Consider the following 12,719-nt stretch of genomic DNA (forward strand, 5'->3'; position numbering starts at 1 on the left):
CTTCATTTTAAATTTTCCTCGGAGAGCAATACTCTCCGAAACAAGTAGATTTTTTTTACATTTTTCAATAGCATCTTATACTAATGGCTAGTCTTGGGCCAGCTGAGCCCTCGCCTCCAGATCCCCGCGCTTGCTCGGCCTGCAATCTCGTATCGCTTATGTATTAGCCTTTGCTGCAATAGTGAATTTCGTGTATTTGCTCTTAATATTTCCTAAATTTGGTAAGCTGGGGGCCTCGCTCCCAGATCCATACGTAAATCGGCTTATTGCCTCGCACCTCTCAAGCACACAATTCTACCGAATTTCAAGTTTCTTTTCGTATTTCAACTATCTAAAAGGTAAGATTTTGTATCTCAAGAAAACGCCCATTTAAATAACATTGGAATTTCTTCATCCCATCATAAGAACTAAAAATATTCATTTTTGGACATTTTCCTGTGGTTAGTCCCGGAAGGCTACAATCATGCCAAATTTAATTATTGTATCCCTACAGGAAGTGCATAAACATTTCGAGGCGTACAAGATGCCCCATAGAAATAACATGGAAAATATTTTTCAGTTTCCCATAAAATCACTTTCAAGTTGAAAATTTTTATTTTTGGTGATTTACTTAGGTGATTTCGCAAACGGAAACGCACAAACATACCGAATTTCAAGTTTTTATTCCAATTCCAAGTACTTAAAATATAGGATTATAGCGCGGTGTCTCAGTAGTAGAGCGTTCATCTCTGGTGCGTGAGGTCCCTGCTTCGATCCCAGTTCGCGCCAAGTAGACAAACACCGTGCTGGTGGGCTTTTTCTTCGGGGTTCTTCCGTTTCCTTCCACTTTCTTTATCCCACCATTTCATTCGTTTCTCATCACCGTCTTCTTTAGCCTAGCCGGCATAATGTGGTACGTAAAACTAAGACTTCATTTCACTTTCATTTCGTGAAATTATAGGTCGAAAATAATGTCAATTTAAATTACATGTTAAATTCCTCCATCTCCCCTTTAGACCCCCTTCTCTAAAAATTAAAAACATCCACTTTTAGCAATTTTCCTCTAGGTTAGTCCCGAGGACGGACTCAGGGTAAAAGGTAACAAGTCATTTTTATTCATTTTTCAGGAGAGTCATCTGATTCCCTTTTACCCGGTGTGGATTCCATTGTAACTTAATTATTCCCTTTTGCACGTCCCTTGTACATGTTTTTGATCACGTTTTTTTCATAGGGCTTTTCATACAAAGAGGCACCATTTAAAAAACTACAACTCTGTGTTAAAAACCGAAAATTGAAAAAAAGTGACTTGTTACCTTTTACCCTGAGTCCGTCCAATTGTGGCAAATTTCGACTTTACACGTCAACCGGAAGTACCCGTTATTTAAGGTCAGTGAGTGAATGAGTTCATGAAATTTTATACGAGGTCCGACAATAAAGTGATGAAAAATTTTTTAACTGATGCTGGCAACCCTGCAGACTAAAATCGCCGCCAGCGTATGACTTCGGACCTGCTCCACTAGCACAGCACGTGGCACTCACGAAGTAATATTCATTGTGGAGTTAGAGGTTAAAGAGTGTGGTCGTGTGTTGGACCCCCGTCACAACAATGGAAGCACGTAACATTGAGCAGCGCTACACAATCTCCTTCTGTGTGAAACTTGGTGAGGCTGCCGCGGTAACGTACCGGAAGCTTCAGCAGGCATTTGGAAATGAAATGTTATTAGTATAGAGAACACAGACGAGATGAGGGAGCTTGTGCGAGCGGATAGACGATTAACCGTGAAAATAATTGCGAATGAACTGAATATATATCGAGAAACAGTGCGTCTGATATTAACTGAAAATTTGGGAATGCGAAAAGTGTGTACGAAACTGGTTTCGAAAAATGTTACCTAGCAATAAAAAGATGACCGGAGGACTGTGGAGGCTGATTTGTTGGACCAAGTGGAATCTAACCCGGATTTACTGAACAGAATTATCACTGGTGATGAAAGTTGGGGTTTTCAATATGACCCCGAAACGAAACGTCAAAGTGCGCAATGGTGTTCGAAAGATTCGCCATGACCAAAGCAAGCCCACATGTCGAAGTCCAAGGTGAAATGCATGCTTGTGTGCTTTTTTGACTCTGGGGGAATTGTCCATAAAGAGTGGGTATTCCATTGCAGACAGTAAATCAACATTTCTGCATAGAAATTCTCGAAATACTTCGAAAACGCTTGTCGTGTTCGTCCAGAGATTGCTGACACCTGGATCTTCCATCACGATAATGCACAAGCCCATACTGCATTGTCTGTTCGGCAGTATTTGGCATTAAAATCCCTTACAGTGCTACCACACCCTCCTTATTCACCGGACATCGCCCCGTGTGAATTTTTTCTGTTCCCAAGCCGTGAAAGCAGTTCTTAAAGTACACCATTTTAAAGCAGAAACAGAAATTCAAACAGCTGTAACGCAGGCTTTGGCAGGCATTCCAAAAGATGACTTCCAGAGATGCTACCAACAATGGGAACGCCGATGGAGTAAGTGTGTGCAGGCACAAGAAGAGTACTTTTAAGGTGATCACATTGTGGTTGGTTAAAAGTGTAAGTACAGTTGTTTTTTCCAACAATTCTCATTACTTTATTGTCATTCCTCGTATATATAACGATTATAATGTATAGAATTGAATCGCATTGGGTGAGGGGCTGCTCTTGAAAGTTCAAAATCACGCTCCTTGTACAATAACTGTTTACATCCCACTTTTAAAAAAATGTCATTGTTCTATAAGCCTCGCTGCTAACACGACGGAGGCCTAAATCAGTAGCGCCATTTTAGATTTTGCCAGGGGCGGACAGGATTCTCCGGTGACATAAGAATCACTTTTTTTTAAAGTACGATATTAGCATAGGCGCCGACTTTGGGGGGGCAGGGCACTTTTGGCCCCCCCAATATTTAAAGGTGGGGTCCTCGCCCCCCCAATATAATTCAGTTGAGGAAGAATTACCGAAGAGGAGCAAGAATTTCTTTCGTTAATTACACCGTGCCTTTAATTCAATATTAGAAACAGGATTCTTATTCGATAAAGGTACCGTTTTCAAATCGGCGTTTAACCTTTATTCAAAAACTAGATATGAGGCAAGACGAAAAAAATTCTCTATGAAACGCAGCAAGAGTTCTCGTTTAAACTCGGAGAACTTTAATCGTGAGGGATCGAACTCAGAACCCGTCACATCCTAACTATGCTAAAGTATGCTCTAAGTTTTAAGGGTCCTGTGGCATAAGTTTCTCTGCCCTCGCTAGCGGCATAGCTTCACTTAGCCTTCACTTTAAAAGCAATTCCTTCACTTAAAAGAAAATGCTTGTCCTATCTACACAGGACTCCAGAACTCAAGAGAACCTGTGAAAAGAGAAACCTGACTAAGAAGCACTACAAGGTGATAGGTTATGTTCAGGGAAAAAAACAAGTCTCATTCATGAGACTATAAACTGGCCCGTAAAGTGGATCTTGCCCTAGCCAAGTCTCTCTCTGCGAGACAATAAACCAGCCACCAACAATTAGGTCTTGCCCTAATAACGGTCTCGCTCCAAAAGAGACCAGAAACTTATTTCTTTTTCAAGAGATAATCACGAATATAGGATTAGGATCAGGGACATAGGCGCCGACTTTGGGGGGGCAGGGCACTCTTGGCCCCCCAATATTTAAAGGTGGGGTCCTCGCCCCCCAATATAATTCAGTTGAGGAAGAATTACCGAAGAGGAGCAAGAATTTCTTTCGTTAATTACGTCGTGCCTTTAATTCAATATTAGAAACAGGATTCTTATTCGATAAAAAGTACCGTTTTCAAATCGGCGTTTAACCTTTTTAGGATTTCCACTTTTTGAGGTAAATTTTAGACTTTCACTCAAACAGCTACTGCTTCCTTACTATTTATCGTAGGATCGTGGTTCATACCTCGTTTTTCTCAGGAAAGATCATACTTCCCTTCTCCGTATTATACACCAGAAATAAGAAAATTGAAAAAAATATGAGATTTTTTTAAAAAAAATTCGTAATTTTTGTGCCCCTCTGGCCCGGGTTTACGTAGGGATCTGAATCTTTTTAAAAAATCTTGTTATATACATAATACGTACGCAAATTTTCGTTCTTGTATCTTGGAAACTGAGGTCGGGTGAAATTTTTGAAAGTCTGAAGGTGACCCATCTTTTCATATATGTATATAAATAGAGGAAGTTCGTGTATTATGGAATAGTCGGATAATATGGAACACCTTATTAGCTCGCCTGTGATGTGTTGCTTCCAAGCGGAGAGGAAAGAAGCTACTACCTCACGTCCCCATGATGCTCTACAGTCAGTCTCCATGTGATTGTGACATTCGTTCTGTTGGTAGACGTGAAAATCTGATTTCTTATTCAGGAATACTTTTACAGGTAAGTGGTTTACAACCTGTATTTTCCTATTGAAATGTAATAGAACAACAATTCTTTATTTACTATTACGTTGGATATACAGAGTGGTAGTTTGATAAGCGCCATTATCCTATACGCCTTCGAATGCGTTTAACAGCTCTTTCGTTTCCAAGCTGGCCTGGAGGACAATATGGAATACCCACAAGAAAAGCATGGTATTCCGTATTCCGTATGGTATTCCGATTACAAAAATATCTATCGGTATTGGGCAATTAAACATACATTTATGATGACAACAATGCTAAATGTATTTTTTATTACAGCGAATTGTCTGATGATACAAGGGGTGAGCTTGGGTCCAGCGTTCATCATGTTTAATGTGAGCACACAATGACTGTGCCGATCCTGAAGCAGAGTATTATATTTATGACTTTTGCAAGTAATCACAATCAGTTATGGGTTGGCATTCAGAATTTTCATATATTGTCACTATATTCATTGTATGTTCAACAGAAAACTTTTTTTTTCTTTTCTATATAGCATTTGTATTCCATATTACCCGACTATTTCATATTACCCTCCAAAGTGGTTTCTTTACAAATTATAAATTTTCCCCACCTCCGTAATGAAACTTCTTTATCAAGATATACATAAATAAAGCCAAATATGTAAGGCGTACACTTGTTTTCCTTTTTATTTCAATGTGCAATTATTAACTGAGTTACAAGCGAAACAAAAATAGTATTCCATAATACCCGAACTTCCTCTATATAGGATACCTAGGTATAAAATATTTTTAAAATGTATTGCGTCATTCCTATTTAGCCTAGAGTCATGGTTCAAACGCCATTTTCTTTAATATAATAAGCCCTTTCCAACGGTATCACTCACATGTCCGTATCATACACCTAAACCAGATAATTAGGGAAAAACTTGGAAGTATTTTTACAAATCCAACCAAAATATTTTACCCCTCTGGCCTAGGCCTGAGTTGACGTAGGGATCTGAATTTTTTTCTAAAAATACATTGTCATGTACATAATACGTGCGCAAAATTCCAATCTTGTACCTTAAAAACAAAGGGCGGAAAAATTGTTGAAAGTCTGAATTTAGGCTCTCTCTTTATACACACACATACGTATATACTAATTAGAAAAATTTACTGCGTCATTACTATTTAGGCTAGAGTCATGGCGTAAACGTTATTTTCCTTAGTAGTCCAGGAATTTTAGCATTTTTCTTCGGAAAAATTAGAAGCCAAGGTTTTTCTTCACAAAAACGTTCATGAGGTCATTCTAAATGACATATCAAAAGTCCCCGACTTTCTGATGTACGCTTCCCCCTTTTTCGGGGGGTGGAAGTGGGGGAGGAAAACACAATTTAAAATACAATCAAATTCAGCTTATTTGCATGTTGACCTAAATATTCCGAATAAAAAAACAAAATTCACCGCGAACGCTTAGCACATTTGCTCGTAAATGTTTCACAGGAAATCCCAAAGAATATCGGGTCGGGTTTCGGAAATATGACGTCATCAAAATGGCCGACACCAGAATTTGTAGTGTTTTGTGGGAATGGTTATAACTTTCCGCAGAATAGTGGTAAAACCGTCGTTTTTGTTTCAGATTGAAGATAATTAATTACCAAATGTACGGAATGAAACGTGCTGTCTGTATCGTTAATTTCTTTCGAGATACAATTAAAAAAAAAACTAGTTTTTGTGTACCTGGTTTTAAGTGTAAATGCAAATAACTCAGTAATCATAAAATATTTCAGAATATATCTTCAAACAATAGTTGTAGAGCATTATAAAGCCTTTCCAACGGTACCTGTACCTGCATTTTTTAAATTTTTTTTTTTGAAATGTAAGGAAAGTATGTTTTTCTATTTAATAGACCGACTCTTGTAAAGACAATATAAGCCTACTTTTGTTTTAAAATTTTAAAAATAATTGGATATAAGATCAAATATCGCATTAGCATCCGTAAGTCACACACACCCCAGACACAGATACAAAAATGAGGATTTACAATTCGGTGATAGATTCTTATCGTTTGTAGAATGAGAAATGTAAAATTCAGAGTAATAATGAATAAGAAATGTAAACTATTTAACTTACCTGAAATGGTTTACTTATTGAGTTCCTTTGCTGATTGATAAATAATAATTGTAATTATAGCAGGTCCACCTGGTTTGTCACCTCTATTTCTTCGGCGTCCATGAATATTTCACGTTCAGAGATTCCTTCGTTGGAGTGACATTCAAACAGGATTGTCCGTGACAATTTGCATAAGCAAGAGAGCAGAACAGACCCAGCTTTCGACATTCACACACATTGCCGCATCCTTTAAAACATGAACAGAAAATCATTTTTAAAAGGGACGCTGGAGCAGGTGGCTGCATTGATTAATTGGTACTAACAAATTGTCTTTCATAACCCAATCCCACTCCTCAGGATTTAGTTGGTTAGTACGTGGTAATAAACCCGAAACAAATGTTGTTGTGCTGCAGCTGAAGTCTGTGGTAGGGCTTTTAAATCGACAGACTTATTTCTCTTCACTGATTTGGTGAAATAATGATAACGGTAATCATTTAGTGAATTGTAATTTGCAGATGCACCGTATAACCCCCCCCCCAAAAAAAAAACTGTATGCCATTTTCAGTTATTTCTGCATGGGAAACATTACTTTGATTAAAAATTACTACGACATGTTTTAAATCTTGACGTTTTTGTAATAATTTCAAACAAGCTGATTTTCCCTTCTGAAAAATGGCAGATGTTCCATCACAGCCTGAAAAAGCATGTAGAAATAAAATGTGATTTTTGCATACACCTTCTAAACTCCTTGATGAGTAAATCTTCGGCTCTGTCTTTCCTTTTCCTGGCTTCAAGAAAAACATTCTAAATTCGGTGGAGTTCGAGCTGTCATGATTAGTAACAAATCAATATCCTCACCAACAATAACTGTAGAATTAGAATTAATTTTTGATATCATGAGTGCGGTTTCTACAATGAGGACATCAGCATCATTCTCTGCTTGTTTGACATCAATATTTAAACATGTTCGAAGGTCATCATCTGATCTTTTGATTACGCTGAATATTTAAAACAGCAGCAGTGGATCGACAGGCATAGTAACATCATGTACCGTAAGGTGACTGTTCACTGTGTAAAGAGAAAGAACCCTATCAGTACGAGAATATTTTATGTCATGAAAATTGTCACCAACTTTTCTTTCCATCATGGCTGCTATAATGTTCAGTGCATCGTAGCAGTTTATCTTCTCCACATTATCTGTAACTCCTATAGACATGATCACTTGTACGTTTGGGAAAGGGTTGTGGGCACTGAACCACTCTGATACTTTCCTAATATCTTTTTGGTCCCGTTTGATTCGAGATTCTCGTGCATCTACATGCTGTTCTTCACTTGCAAACGAAATCCCACAAAAGTTTTCTAGTCCTTCAGAAATGTTGCTCGCACTTAATAAACCAACAACAAACTTAGTTAAAACATTCTCTTTTGTACTTCTTCCATGCACAAAGCCTCTTCGTATCTTTGAAGACTTCATGAGTGACTGTTCCATTACCATATCTGTTGGAGTTCCATAAAAAATTTGTCTAATCGCTTAACGGTGAAAAAGTCTGCAGTAAATTTTCTATAGATGTCTCCAACTTTACCATGTGTTTGTCAAACAAGTTGGCACTTTTAGCGTACAATAAATGTCCTGCGGCGTGGAAATACGGAATCATCCTCTTCACTGCAGACAAATATGCCTTCCAGTCATCCATCCTCTATGCCCTAATAAACTCTTTGAGGATTAACACAATGTCTAAATACTGCTCCCATAATTGTGCAGTTGGACCTCTCTCTTTTAGTTGGTTTTAGTTACAAAAAATGCAGATACAGGTACGGTTGGAAAGGCTTTATAATGCTCTACAACGTTTATTTGAAGACATATTTTGAAATATTTTATGATTACTGAGTTATTTGCATTTACACTTAAAACCAGGTACACAGAAACTAGTTTTTTTTAATTGTATCTCGAAAGAAATTAACGATACAGACAGCACGTTTCATTCCGTACATTTGGTAATTAATTATCTTCAATCTGAAACAAAAACGACGGTTTTACCATTATTCTGCGGAAAGTTATAACCATTCCCACAAAACACTACAAATTCTGGTGTCGGCCATTTTGATGACGTCATATTTCCGAAACCCGACCCGATATTCTTTGGGATTTCCTGTGAAACATTTACGAGCAAATGTGCTAAGCGTTCGCGGTGAATTTTGTTTTTTTATTCGGAATATTTAGGTCAACATGCAAATAAGCTGAATTTGATTGTATTTTAAATTGCGTTTTCCTCCCCCACTTCCACCCCCCGAAAAAGGGGGAAGCGTACATCAGAAAGTCGGGGACTTTTGATATGTCATTTAGAATGACCTAATGAACGTTTTTGTGAAGAAAAACCTTGGCTTCTAATTTTTCCGAAGAAACACCCATTTTTTGACTAAAGTTCCTGGACTATAGTATAACAAGCCCTTTCCAACGGCGCCACACACGTGTACGTATCGTATTCCTGAACCGGAACGTATTCTAAAAAAATCAGCCCCTCGGAACATTTGCAGCCCTCGTACGCGGACTCGGCTTCATGTAGAGATCTCAGAACATTTGAAAAATATCCAAAGGTACATACAATTCCAATCTGATATCGTGGAAACTACAGGCGTGAAAAGTTTTTAAAATTTGCCTTATGAAAAAGTAAAAAGTCACGCCCTTCCGCACCCACTTGGCGCAGCCAAGTTGATCATCTGGTTCCAAAACGCATATCGGGCGTTCTTTGGTCCATCCTTGACTTGACTAATAAAAAAATGACTTAAGTGCCTGTTGTAGAACCTAAATAAGAGGTCAAAGACCATAGTACGCTATGGTAACAAAAGTTACCAAAAATCCTAAAAGAGTTAATAGAGCACTGAAGCTTCAACCAACACTATTGTAACACTGATATAAGAAGTGAAGATCAATGTGGTGCAGTGAAGTTCCTAGAATTTGAACCTGAATTTGTTTTAATGCGTTCGCACAAATTTGACTTAGGTCATGAATTTAGCAGCGCAGCGGATGCAACAGACCGAGATCTGGAGGGATGGGGCCTTTATTCAGCAGTTGATAGAAAACGGGTGAATATGATTATATATTTATTCATTGTTTTGGCCCCCCCCAATATTTTCCTGAAGTCGGCGCCTATGGATATTAGTATAGAATCAATAAAGATTGTCCACTTCTCAAGCTTAAAAGAGGATTAATTACCTCCTGACCCTTCCTAAATGACGCCCCTGGCCTTAATACAAATCAATGAATGAATCAGTATGACGATGTTGGAGTTTTTCGATTAAATCAACATAGATCTTTACTCCAAGTCCAAGGCATAGACACTATAGGTAGTATTTACCAATTAATGTGGACAAAGTACAAATATGTTTGTTCTTTTACCTCATTACTCTTCCTTTTCTTTTTGGTTTAAGCTAGTTCCGTTCATTTTCACAACTAAATTTAAGATGGCGAGGCACGCCGGTAATCAGCCCAAAAATGTAGGAGGGGCCGGCTGAAGTTAGGGGGGGCGATCCAACCATATTATTGTGATGAACTATAATATGGTTGAATCGGCCTCCCCTAACTTCAGCCGACCCCTCCTACAATTATAGCTGATAGTTAATTTGCAAGCCTACTGTGAAAATTTAAAGGGGGCAACAAAAATTTAGGGGGAGTCCGGCCCCTAGACCCCCTGGATACGGGTCTGTGACGAGGTTATAGGACTAAACAGTGTAGTCGCATTCCTGTACAACAGACAAGATCGCTTTATAGTTAACTCAATTACCATTGCTTTTCTTTCACTTAATACAACCGACAACATATTACGGAGTAAGTCGTTAAAACATGGCATTTACTATTTATAAATTGTAAATACCGTGGAGGAAAAGCGATTAGAAATCTTATAATTTTGGTTTCCATTTGGCATAATTGATATTCACGAGTGTGGCAACACTGAACTCAATAGACCAAACTGCTACTTTCTCTCTCCTTGTGATTTGAAGTGAAATATTTGTGGTGGCAGGCCACTTGTGGCAGTGATCATGGAGAATTGAACAAAGGTTATATAATTTGTTCTGTTCTATTGTCTGTATTGTGTATTTTGTGTGTTCATTATAACGTGTTTTAGCTGATTACTTTAATTATATTTGATAAAAACGTAACAATGTCTGGAGATAAAGTAGAAAGCTTTTTAAATGAAAACAAAGATAATACTGTGTCAACTTCTCTTGCAGAAGAACGTAAACAGAGTAAAGATAGAGTGTTGTTCGTGACAGCAGATGATCATAAAAGTCCCAGTAAAATTACTTTACCTGACCCAGAAGAACAGCCTGGACTAATTCTTCCTAATGGGGAAATCAATTGGAGTTGTCCGTGTCTTGGTAGCATGGTAGTTGGTCCATGTGGTGTTGAATTCCGTGAAGCATTTTCGTGTTTTCATTACAGTAAAGCTGAACCCAAAGGTAGTGATTGCTACGAAACATTTAGAGTGATGCATGACTGTTTAACTCAGTACCCAACTTTATATGGTAAGGAATCCGGGGATGATGAAGATGACGATTTTAGTGAAATGGGGGAACCTGAAACTGAACCAAAGGCCATAGAAATTCCTAGGATGGAAAATAAACGTGATGCGTCAGCATTGGAAGGAGAAGAAGAAGAGGAGGAATCCGAAGTATCGAAAACTGTTGAGAAACAACAGAGTAGGACAACATGAAAAGTTATCATGTGTATTCTAGATCCGAAGATGCCCTGGAAATGTTAACAGTTGTATTTGCTAAATATTAGTACAAGGGCTAATATTAACTCTTTACAAATTTATATATATATATATTTGCCTAGATACACTGTGTAAGGACTAGGACTTGATTTGCGGTAGTGAAATTGATACAAAGGCACTACCTGTATGCCAAGCTGTTCAGAACTACATTAAGGGAGTGCAAAAAGAAATGCGTGGCCACTTTTTTTTTTTTTCAATAAAGATTGTGGAAGCTTCAACTGTCATAGGTACTTTGTAATGATAGTTGTCCAAGAACAGCAGGAATTGTATGCGTATCCGTAAAATAAATGTTACAGATTTTGCAATGCAAAAATTGTTCTTCCGGTTTACATTTTGTCGCGGTTTTCAGTTCTGCATTCTTCTCATCCATGTTTTAATGTCCTGTCCTCATTGCAATATTTTAAAATATTATTATTATTATTATTATTATTATTATTATTATTATTATTATTATTATTATTATTATTTTGTTATTTTGCTAGCTACACATGTAATCTTAATTTACAGTAAGCTTGAATATTGGTAGAGTTGAGTTGATTTTAGTTTAGCGTCCCTTTCAGCAGCGAGGCTATATGAGACGTGGGCCTACTAATTAACGTGGAATCCGAACCACATGAGCTCCTGCCGGGAATTGAACCCGGGTCTCCCACGCCAAAGGCGCGTACGCTAACCGCTTAGCCACGAGGGAGCTCTGAATATTGGTAGAGTGCACTACGCCACGACATGCAGATAGCCTATATTAATGTATCATGATTGTGCACTGAGGTTAAGGGGGACGGTGATGATAAGAATTACGGAATGACGAAAGTGAGAGGAAAACGATAACCCCGAGAAAACACACGCACACAGTGTTTGTCCACCACAAACCACTTGGATGCGAGCTGATTTCGAACCAGGATCTCTCACGCGCCAACAGCGAGCACTGCACCACTGAGGAGCTACCACATTCCCTGTACGCATTTAATATATAACCTTAGGATGCAATAATGCTTTTTACTTTTCCGATGGAAAGACTGAGAGTACGGTAAACTTCCCACCAGTGTGTCCGGTTTGGAAAGTTTACTTCCCACCAATGGGTCACCTGTTTGTAGTAGAAAATTAGTAACCGTATTCATAGTGAAAATATGCAATATTATTGTAGTTCAATTCGTAAAAATGTAATGAAATCTTTGAAGTTTTTCGCCCTACAGTTACGCCATATAGGCTTATGCTAAAGGAGACGGTGAGGATGTGCACAAATGAAATGGTGAAATGAGAAAAGTGGAAGGAAACGGGAGAATCCAAAGAAATACCCACGCACACGCTGCTTGACAACTTAGTCCAATTAGTATAGAAGCATTCTATTTAAGTAGAATATTGTTCGTCACTGTCTACAGTTGTGGACTGTAGTCATTTTGAAATGAAAATACTAGTTTCTTACTAACAGTGATTTTTTAAAAAAGTTGGTGTAATCTTTGAACTTGGAAAATATCAAGAGAAAA

General features: G+C 38.0%; 1 pseudogene; it reads left to right on the forward strand.

The window, feature by feature from the left end:
* Positions 1-10,436: 10,436 nt before the first annotated feature.
* Positions 10,437-11,551, forward strand: LOC145694529 (mitochondrial intermembrane space import and assembly protein 40-A pseudogene; annotated as a pseudogene).
* Positions 11,552-12,719: the final 1,168 nt, after the last annotated feature.

Source organism: Thermobia domestica, chromosome 9, assembly GCF_964235325.1.
Source record: "Thermobia domestica chromosome 9, izTheDome1.hap1.1, whole genome shotgun sequence".
Classification (NCBI taxonomy): domain Eukaryota; kingdom Metazoa; phylum Arthropoda; class Insecta; order Zygentoma; family Lepismatidae; genus Thermobia; species Thermobia domestica.